At 36.8% G+C, this 11,910-nt stretch overlaps 1 pseudogene; it reads left to right on the top strand.

Annotated features, from left to right (window-relative positions):
• Positions 1-393: 393 nt before the first annotated feature.
• LOC132614629 (monothiol glutaredoxin-S1-like) lies at positions 394-1,038 on the top strand (annotated as a pseudogene).
• Positions 1,039-11,910: the final 10,872 nt, after the last annotated feature.

The raw sequence follows: 11,910 nt of genomic DNA, 5'->3' as shown, positions 1-11,910 counted from the left end.
ACTTTTAAATCCCTTGATGGTGAAAATTTTTAGCGCTTGTATCAACACAATGATTTATCAACTACAATAAAGTACTAGAAAAAAGTATAATATACTATATAACTACTTTTGTTTATTAACATTTTGACCATAATACAACAAGTACGGAACTAAAAGAATGAAATCCTTAAATTGTCAATTACAATGATTTTGTGGGGAATAACTTTTCTAATTTCCTTATCCTGCTTTAGATGCCAGGTAGATAAGCCAGATCATGCCTTTATGGTGTAATGATCCAGAATAATGCTTTGGATATTTATCAATCTTTTCTTTTTGGGAAATTTATCAACTTTTTCCACACCCACATTTAACCCCTTATAAATAGCTTCATTCAAGCTCAAATTTTTCACAGCATCTGAGCGTTCAACATATCATTGCATCAAGCATCCACAACTTCCACAACGACATTCGAATATATAAAAGAAGGCAAACAAAACATATTTTTCTTTTCACTCCAAATCATCAAGAAAACATTATTAGCAAATTATATTACATTTTCTTGAACTTCTTGAGTATGGAAAGAGTATTGAAGTTGGGAGCAGAAAGTTCAGTGGTAATTTTCACCAAAGTAGTTGTTGCATGGCTCACACCATCGAAACTCTAATTCGTAGTTTTGGTACAAATCCTAGAGTTTATGAGCTTGATAAACTTCCAAATGGGATGGAAATGGAGAAAGCTTTGGTTGAATTGGGGTGTAAGCCTAGTGTTCCAGCAGTATTCATAGGGAAAGAATTTTTTGGTGGTTCCAACGAGATAATGAGCCTTAATTTGAGGGGCAATAAGCTCAAACTATTGCTTATAAGGGCTAATGCAATATGGTTATAAAACTATATATACCTTCTACATGTAAGAGTTCAGAAATATAGATAGCTAGCCAGTTATTGGGTATTTTTAATCAACCGGTAGTTGTTGCTTTTCTCTTTTCTCCCATTAATTTGTACTTTTTATATTTGTAAACTGATTTTAAGCAATAATATATGCATATCTATGTTCTTAATTCTTCTTGTCTACTGAGCTAATCTTACAAATTGCATGCAAGTGACAAACCCATTATGTCTTAGTTACAACAGTCATGAATATTACTTAAAAATTGTCACATTTCATGATATTGATAGAGGTCATATATTGAATATGCATGCATGTACCGGATGAACATGTATTCATAGGAGTTCTATTTTTCTCATGCATATACTCAACATAAGCATATGCACAACTACTGAATAAGATACAATATAATTACAAAAGATTTACATCTAACCTCGGATCGGATGTGTACAAAGAAGGTAACTACAAAACGACGATCCCTCTATGCTACAGATAAAATTTATTGCCGACCTTTTTCTCTACATTGAGCCAATTTTCTCAGAGATATCAGTTTATCCTACGAATAACAATAACCTTTTTGAGTTTCTTTTGATCACACACGTGGATTGTATTTTGAATATCTCAAGAGAATTTGCCCTATGTGTTGGTTCTTGCGGCGTCAATAAAGTAGGAGAGTCTCCAATGTTTTCTTTGGATACGTTATTTCTTTTAGGATTAGGATAATATATGTTAGCGCAAAAACGATAAAAACACAGTAATAAACGTGATTCGGATTGATGTGATCCTAATTCACGGAGAATGGCAGGCACTTTTATTATTATCAAGAGAGAAAGTAAGTTACAAGATGAAATACTCTTAAGTACTTCTTTCTGTTACACTTAATAAACCCTAGCTAGCATGTATTTATACAATTAGGTCTAAGTATTTCCTAGAAAGGATCTAAATACCAATAACACTCGAAAACCAACAAAGAAAAAATATTCCTTTTATTTCTTTCCGCTTTTGAGTAGGAATTGGCTTGAATATCTTCTCAACTTCACAATCTCCACTTTGAGATGAATTTCGAACTTCCATATGAACGTTGATAAGTCGTGGATTTTAGGTCATTTTACATCCACTATGTATACTTTTGAATAGTCTTTTCAAGTAGTTGTTCGTGTTGCATAGTGTTTTCGTGCGTTTTCAGGTTGTATAAGTCCAAGGGCCTAAGGTGAACAAAATGGCAGAAAAAGAGTAAAAAAAGCATCAAATGCGGAGGGAATGTGACACCGCATCTACGATATGCGGTCGCAAAGTCCACCGCAAACTCAGATCATTGAAGGTGCCAAAACCATTAAGGTGGGATCATTATGCGGCACCACATTCTCATTATGCGCGCATACTCTCACCTTTTGGCAACCAGTGAACTCGAGAGAGGGCCAACTTGTGGAGCGGCTGCGGCATCGCATATTTAGGATGCGGCCGTATTCTTGAGCGAGGAAGAAGATCAGAACGCATAGAATGCGAGGCAAATGTGGTCGCATACTCGATATGCGACAGTATTCTCTTGTCTGCAATTGCTCATTTAAGTCATTTTGGCTACGTTTTATCCTTCCCTATAAATACTTTTACCTAGTGCTTCGTGTAGGACATTGAATATTCTCCACTTTTACTTTTTGTTATCCATTAGCATTAAAGGCAAACCTCGTTGGGTAGTGAATAATCTTACATTCTTTTTATCATTTTCTACATTAAACCATTGTAAGCTTTATGAATATCTTCTTTATCTTTGTCTTTTATTTAATGGAAATGAGTAGCTAATACTATTAGCTAAGGTTGTGGGACCAAATGTTTTAGTTATGTGATTGGGTTTTTGCATTCAAACTCCATTTGTATGTTAAAGATGTTTTTCTATTTACTCTTCAAGCTTTAATGACATTTAATAGTGTATAACATTATTTGTGCCTAGTCACTTTTCCTTTGCTTGAGAAAGAAAGTAAAATTTAGGAAAAGAGTAGATAGCAAGGATTTGGGGCTTTAAACCCCATCTAATATAGCTTGAGCTAGGATAGGAAATCCAACTTTAAATAAAATCGGTGTTCACATTTTCGACATTCTAAGGCTTGAGAAAGCTTAGTAATGATATTTATCGATTTGGTCGAGAGACTTTTGATAAATCTATGTAGCCCATATTTAAATACATCTAGACATATATAGGAGTTAGATTGATACCCATTTTCATTACTTTCCTTTGGGACCGCAACCTTAGTGTTTTTACATAATTGTTAATCCAAACATAATCTTCCTAATCAATTAGTATGACAAATAGTAAACCAAACATTATCATTATACCCCCCATCCCTAGAAATATAGACTAATAGTCGAGCGTTACACTTAGCAAGTATATTTTTTCATTGTATTCTCTATGGGATTCGACCCCAACCTTGTTGGGTTCTATATTTGACAATGATCGCTTACTCCTATTTTTAAAGGTGTAATTTGGGCGTATCAAACATCATTCAGTCCAATGTCTCTAAGCCTACGTGAGCTAACTCCATGTGGGAAACAAGAGTGTCACGACCCGACTAGGGGCCGTGACGGGTACCCGGGGCTAACCACCGAGCACCACTCATTCCATTACTTATCATACTCATTTAGCGTACATTCATTAATTTATACTCAAATCATAGAAAAATCACCCTTCATTTGGAAACGTAATTGCTTTTATATACATAAGCCCCTCGGCTAACAAAATAATAATATAGGTACAATAGTAACATTGTGAGACCATACTACCCACACATGCGTATCTACGAGCCTCTACTAGAGTACTAGACATATGGACGGGACAAGATCCCGTCGTGCCCAAAATACATACATATATATATATATATATATATATATATATATATATATATATATATATATATATATATATATATATATACACACACACACACATACAAAAAAATCAGCCAAATAGCAACTCCGGAGAAATGGAGTGCTCCTATGAATCTGCTGATAACTCTACGAGTCTGGATCACCTCCCTGTCTACCTGTGGGCATGAACACAACGTCCAAAGAAAATGGACGTCAGTACGAACGTTGTACTGAGTATGTAAGACAAGAATGAAATGAACATAATAAAAGAATCATAAGCTATAGGAGGAAGGTATAACCTGCGAGAGTTTTATGGGTGAATACATTTCTTACATATATCATATTTTTATATAATCATAGTACATGTATCATCATAGCGCATACATCATCGTATCATGTAAATCATCATCATTAACCCGCGTCCGGGAAACCATCATATGCCGCCCACTAGTGGTGATCATGCTCGGCCCTCTAGGCTCGGTGTAAACATAGCAGCCCGCCTTAGCGGTGACATGGCCGGCCATTTAGGCGCGGTGGAATCGAATGCAGCCCGCCTTCGCGGTGACATGCCCGGCCAACTAGGCGCGCTGGAATCGTATCGTCATATAATTAATCATAAACTTAACATTTTTACACATCTCATAGGCATAGCATGACTTAGCATCATGATACATTTATCATCAAAACATACATTAGAACTTGAAGGCAACTATGGCTATGTCGGGGTGACATAAGATTGTGAACCCCCGATTATATTATGGAGTAATCATCAATATCATATCTCACCTTGAAGGAACTAACATTTTAAGGTGAGTGTACACAAGGAAAAGCATCAATGGAACCATACCTAGAGTCATTAGCTTCATGGACATCTTACTTTACTCTAGGATTCCTTATACTTAAACTCATCATCATCATCATTATCTCGCTCGTCGTACCTCTTTTCTTTATCTCATACATATCTAGCTCATTACAGTCATGGACTCATAGCTTTATTTAGGAAGATTATGGAAAGTTTAGAAGATTCATATCATAGGAGTCGTGCCTTACAAAGAAGGGACTAGCCTTACATACCTCTTTCGTTTAACAGTTTTATCGCTTGATCGTTCTCCTTCGATGCTCGCGTTTCTACCTTCAAGAGGGTTCGTATCAACATTAGTTAACCGATTATATGAACGTATTACTATATTCTAGAGAAAATTGGGCAGTATTTCCTTTGTTTCTACTACTTTCTCCATATCATATATCAACTCCCAGACATCCATAACAACATTCACAATATAATAGGCAACAATCACCATTCATCTACATTATCCGCATTTCACAACTTCACTTCAATTTCTCCAAAATTGTGGTTATAGTTCACTATCGCGTTTTCTCACATATATTACTTACCCTATGTTCTAATTGTCATTTATAGCGTACTTATTATCACAACATATCAATATTCATAATTCACCCCAAACTACTATTCAACAATGACACTATTCCACATTCATGACCCATCTTCTATGTCCTTCTACAATCCAAGTGTTTTAAATTTGTAACACCTTAAACAACATGGAATAATCGTAAAAAATCACTTTTGAATGCGTAGGAACGGGTTTTGGTTGACAATGCTTCACTTGAAGAAAACCCTAGCTTTAGCTTCCAAGGGATTTCTAACTTCCATAACCCTAGCAAGCTTCCATATGCTCGATTTCCCTTGAATATTGGTGTTTGATCTTTGGTTTCCCTTGATTTTTATGTTGAAGATGTGTATGGAATATTCTAGAAGCTTGGAGAGAAGTGAAGAAGTGGAAAAGAATGAGAAAATAAAGTGGGAACATGTATTTATAGTTGCAACTTAATCAGTCCGTCGGGACTTATACGGTCCGTATAAGTGTCCGTGGTTCACCACCTTGGTAAACATTATTGCTTTTGGGTTATACGGACTATTATACGGTCCGTATAAAGTTTCACGGGCCGTATAATGTGGTCGTGTAACTCATAGTTTTTCCGAAGTTGTCCTTGTCATTTCGTTTGATCTCCAATCCTTATACAACCTTCTTAACACTTGTTTAATACTTCATTAATGATCTAAACATCCCTATAACTTGCCCTCAAGGCCTTACCAAACAATCCTTAACGCAATAATTTACGAAACCTTTCCTAAACCCCACTTGTACTTACCAATCCTTATCTTATCAATTCATATAGTTTCAAAATCTTAAAGTATGCATTCTAAGACCACTAATTATCCATCTTATAGTCTTAAGAACTTCCTATTACCCTCAAGCTCGCATTGGTTCATTCACTACGCGACGACATGAAATTTCCAAGGTGTAACAAAGAGACACTAACCGAAATCTTGTACATACTAGTAGCTCTACTTTGCCCTACCGTTCTCCATCCTGATGCATCAGTTGATCAAACTCCTGCCAAATTCATACAATGACTAAACTTGACAAGAGGAACCACCTTGGTCAACATATCCGCTGCATTGTCCTTTGTGTCAACCTTCAAGACCTTAATTGTACGTTGTTCAACAACATCACGAATAAAATGTAATCTGATATCAATACTTTTGGTGCGATCATGAAATCTCTGATTTTTTATCAAGTGAATAGCACTCTGGCTATCATATTTTAGAGTTGGTTCATGTTGAACCCTACTCAATTCTAACACCAAACCTTTCAACCATATAGCCTCCTTTACTTCTTCTGTTGCTGTCATATATTCAGCTTCTGTTGTGGACAAAGCAACTATAGAGAGTTGCCTTCCAACTTATGGCGCTACCTGTAAGAGTAAATATATAGCCCATTGTTGATCTCCTTCTATCAAGATCACCTGTAAAATTAGAATCCACATAACTAAGTGTCGAGAAGCCTTCATTTCTCATCCTACAAAAAGTTAGACCAACATTCGACGAACCTTTAAGATATCTCAATATCCACTTAATTGCTTCCCAATATGTCTTACCCAGATCAGACATGAATCGACTTACCACACTCACTGCTTGAGCAATATCAGGAATCTTAAAATATGCATTCTAAGACCACTAATTATCCGTCTTATAGTCTTAAGAACTTCCTGTTACCCTTAAGCTCTCATTGGTTCATTCACTACGCGACGACATGAAATTTCCAAGGTGTAACAAAGAGACACTAACCGAAATCTTGTACATACTAGTAGCTCTACTTTGCCCTGCCGTTCTCCATCCTGACACATCAGTTGATCAAACTCTTGCCAAATTCATACAATGACTAAACTTGACAAGAGGAACCACCTTGGTCAACATATCCGCTGCATTGTCCTTTGTGTCAACCTTCAAGACCTTAATTGTACGTTGTTCAACAACATCACGAATAAAATGGAATCTGATATCAATACGTTTGGTGCGATCATGAAATCTCTGATTTTTTATCAAGTGAATAGCACTCTGGCTATCATATTTTAGAGTTGGTTCATGTTGAACCCTACTCAATTCTAACACCAAACCTTTCAACCATATAGCCTCCTTTACTTCTTCTGCTGCTGTCATATATTCAGCTTCTGTTGTGGACAAAGCAACTATAGAGAGTTGCCTTCCAACTTATGGTGCTACCTGTAAGAGTAAATACATAGCCCATTGTTGATCTCCTTCTATCAAGATCACCTGTAAAATTATAATCCACATAACTAAGTGTCGAAAAGCCTTCATTTCTCATCCTACAAAAAGTTAGACCAACATTCGAAGAACCTTTAAGATATCTCAATATCCACTTAATTGCTTCCCAATATGTCTTACCCAGATCAGACATGAATCGACTTACCACACTCACTGCTTGAGCAATATCAGGCTGAGTGCAAACCATGGCATACATAATGTTATCAACTGCACTAGGATAAGGAACTTTTGACATGTACTCCACCTCTTCCTTTGATTGCGGTGCCATCAAAGAAGATAGTCTGAAATGTTATGCTAACGGTAAAGTAACGGGTTTACATTTATCCATGCCAAACCTCTGAAGTACCTTCTCAATATACTTTTTCTGTGAAGATGTACCTCGCAGTTTTTCCTATGAATCTCCATTCTAAGGATTTTCTTAGCTTCACCTAAATCTTTCATGCCAAAATCCTTACTTAGAAGTTTCTTCAAATCATTTATCTCTGTCATACTATTAGCAACAATAATCATATCATCAACATATAACAGTAAATAAATATTTGATTACCAGACACCGCCATGTGATACACGCAGCTATCAAATGCATTTCTCAAAAAACCTTTAGTAATCATGAACGCATCAAATCTCTTGTACCATTGTCGCAGGGACTGTTTCAAACCATACAAAGATGCCTTCAATTGATAAACCTAGTCTTCTTTTCCTTCAATAAGGAAACCCTCAGGCTGATTCATGAAGATCACCTCTTCAAGTTCACGATGTAAGAATGCAGTCTTGACATCAAGCTGGTTGTGTAGAGACTTCATCTCTTCGATCATGGCTAAACACTTCACCACACATAGTAGCTTTTGTATAGCTTGAGGGTTCCTTATCCTTTATTTTCTCCTCGGCAGTAGCTAGTGCATAGGCCAAAAGATTAGCTTGCGAAGGATGAGGATAATATTTTGGATTAGGCTTCGGAGTTCGTTTGTCCCTTCCAGTAGCTATACTGTATGGTTCAACTTCAAGTACTATTGTGTGATATTTTTCATTATCTGACTCCACCTGAGTCACTTGATCCTTCTCCTCGATGAGTTTCACATTTTCCTCACCATTTCTATTGCAAGAATGGAGCAATATTGCTTCATCCCTTTCTGTCCTGCAAACTCAATAGAAGACTTTTTAGGATCAAGAATAGAGGCCTCATTAAAAGTAACATGTCTACTGATTACAAACTTAAGAGGATCTAAACTCCATATTCTATATCCTTTTACCCCTTTACTATATCCCGTAAATAATCTTTTTCGAGTAATCTGACGGTTTACCTTACCATACCTCATTTGGAGTTTTGAAGTCAATCGCCGATACTGGAGAACGATTAACAACAGAACAAACAGTATTTACTGCTTCCGCCCAGAACTCCTCAGGCACCTTGGCATTAGAGAGCATAATCGTTATTTCTCAAGAAGAGTGTGTTTCATCCTTTTAGCTACTCCATTCTGTTGTGGTGTATGCCTAACAGTTCTATTTCTCAATACACCATGAATCTTGTAGAAATTGTTAAACTCTTCATTGCAAAACTCCAAGCCATTATATGTTCGAAGACACTTAATCTTTCTGTCATACTGATTTTCAATTAATGTCTTCCAATTTTTGAAATTCTCAAAGACATCACTTTTAGCCTTTAATAAATATACCCAAACCTTGCGTGAAAAATCATCAATGAAAGTAAGAAGATATCTCTTTCCACCCTTGGATGGAACCTGAGATGGACCCCATAATCTGAATGAATGTAGTCAAGTACCCCTTTGATTTTGTGCTTCCCCGTGCTAAAGCTGTCCCGTTTCTACTTTCCAAGGACACAATGCTCACAAACATCAAGTGTACTAATCTTTTCACCTTTTAAAAGGTTTCGGTTGCTCAAAATTTCCAACCCCCTCTCGCTCATGTGACCTAATCTCATATGCCACGTCTTAGCCTTGTCATCATCTGATAACTGTGAGGTTGTAGCATTCACAGTACCTAGAATGGTGCAGCCCATAAGTACATAAAGACCACCCTCCAGTTTGGCCTTTAACATGACCAGAGAACCCTTGGTCACCTTGCATATTCCACCTGCACCTGCATGCTTGTATCCAAGCTTATCAAGAGTACCAAGAGAGATCAGATTCTTTTTTAGATCGGGAACATGTCGAACATTAGACAATGTTCGTATGATGCCATCATGTCGCCATATACGGGCTGAACCAATGCCTGCTATTTCACATACTGCATCGCTCCCCATAAGTACAGTCCCACTCATCTGCTCGTAGCTAGTAAACCAATCTTTTCTGAAGCACATGTGAAAGGTACTAGCTAAATCTAAAATCCACTTATGCGTCTGAATGTCATCTGTTGAAGCAGTTAGCACATAATCTTCTCCAGATGTCTGTGCTACCTGAACCGTAAATGCATTGGCTGTTATTTTATCAGTCTTCTTATTCGGGCAATCCCTCTCAAAGTGACCCTTTTGATGACAACCCCAACATTCATCATCCTTCCTACTTACCCTTTTCCTAGACTTTGACCTATCAACTGATTTGCCTCTCCCTCTTTGGCTCGAACGACCTCTAACCGTCACACCCTCACCATGGTCCTTTTTCTCACCATTGTTGATATGGTTTCTTAATTCATCCGAATTCAATGCATGTATTACCATCTGTAACGCGACCACCTCCTTGCTGTAAATCATTAAATTAACTACGTCTTTGTATATCGGTGATAATGCAAACAGTAGAGTGCATGCTAGTTCTTTATCTCCCACTTTAATCTCAGCATGAGTAAGATCCATAGCCAATTTATTAAAAGCATCAAGATGATCCTGTAAAGTTGTACATGTTTTCATCTTGAATGTGTGTAAACGCTGCCTTAACAGCATTCTAGTTGTTGATGATTTCTTCTGGTAGAGATCTTTAAGTTTTGGCCACAAACTCGCAGCCATTTTTGGTACTGACTTCGCATAACACGCTGTCTGATAAGGATAATTGAATTGCAATAAACGCATCCATCTCAATCTTCTGCTTCTCGGCCTCTTTCGTATTTGCAGGATACGAGTCGTCCAAAGCATAGACTGATCCTTCTCTCTGTAACAACACCATGATCTTGATTTTCCAGATGTTGAAGTTATTACTTTGCCTATCAAAATTCACTACCTCAAACTTCATAGATGCCATAGTCTCCTCGCCTCCTGGATCTCACGACTTGTAGGCTCTTTCTAACAATTGTTAGCACATAAAAGATAAAAACACAGTAATTAACGTGGTTCGGATCGATGTGATCCTAGTCCACGGAGAACGGGAGGCACTTTTATTATTATCAAGGGACAAAGTAAGTTACAAGATGGAATACTCTTAGGTTCTTCTTTCTGTTACACTTAATAAACCCTGGCTAGCATGAATTTATATTACTAGGTCTAAGTCTATCCTAAAAAGGGTCTAAATCCCAATAGCACTTGTAAACCAACAAAGAAAAAAAATTCCTTTTATTTCTTTTCGCTTTTGAGTAGGAATTGGCTTGAATATCTTCTCAACTTCACAATTGATATCTATAATTTGACTATTTGACTTTTTTCTTCTATCTAATTTACGCCTTAAAGAGGGGGTGGACCTTTTATTTCATTGACAAAGAAAGGTACAAAGACCTGAGGTTAGAGTAAAACTAAACCTCAGAGAGCATTTACAACTAAGAGCTATCAAGTACAGAGAGATAAACTTCCAAAAACAAAAAGGTTAAACTCACAAAAACTTAGAAACGTTTAATATATATGTTCTTCCTCTGTTTGAGTCTGATGGATGCCATGTTATCTTTGTCCAAAATGTATGCCCCAACTACATCTTTAGGAAGGTCCTTGAGATCATAAAATATTTCTTCATATATATCCATTCATACTCCATTTGGCCAAAGCAATCCACGGCTTGATTTGTTTCTTCTTACCAATGCTGAGCAATGTAATTTGCCTGAGAGAGCATCTCTTTTATTGTATTGATAGTCTTGTAACTGTCAAGCTATGTTGATTTTTCCTTCTAGCATATTGATTATGATGAGAGAATAACTTTCCAAAATGATGTTTTGAAAACCATTAGAGAGGCACAATTGCATTCGATGTATGGCAGCTCTAGCTTCTGCTAAATTACTGCTACCCTTAAAGGTGATCGGCATAAATGGACACGAGGTGTGAAGGCATTGTATTCGAGACATGTTTATTGAGAGATTACTTACCACCTGTAGAAACAAGTTTACTGTGCCATGATCCTGCCTTCTGGATAATCTTTGTAGCCATGTCAGTGAAAAAAATGAGTTTTTTCCTCCCATAAAATGGTGGGCATCCCAAATATTTGATTGGGAATTCACTTTCCTGGAAGTTTTGATTCTTTACCACAATATTTCGTTTTTTTTTTTCCTTTTCCATAAGGAAGAAGCATTTTTTTTTTCTGTTAACTAATTAGTTACGTTGTCCAGAATTCCTTTTCATATTTACGGGGGTTCTCCATTATCAATTGTAATGGATGTGTTCCATGCATAAA

The sequence above is a fragment of the Lycium barbarum genome, chromosome 10 (assembly GCF_019175385.1).
Source record: "Lycium barbarum isolate Lr01 chromosome 10, ASM1917538v2, whole genome shotgun sequence".
Lineage (NCBI taxonomy): Eukaryota > Viridiplantae > Streptophyta > Magnoliopsida > Solanales > Solanaceae > Lycium > Lycium barbarum.
Note: the sequence above shows the minus strand (reverse complement) of the source record. Positions and strands in the feature narration are given on the sequence as shown.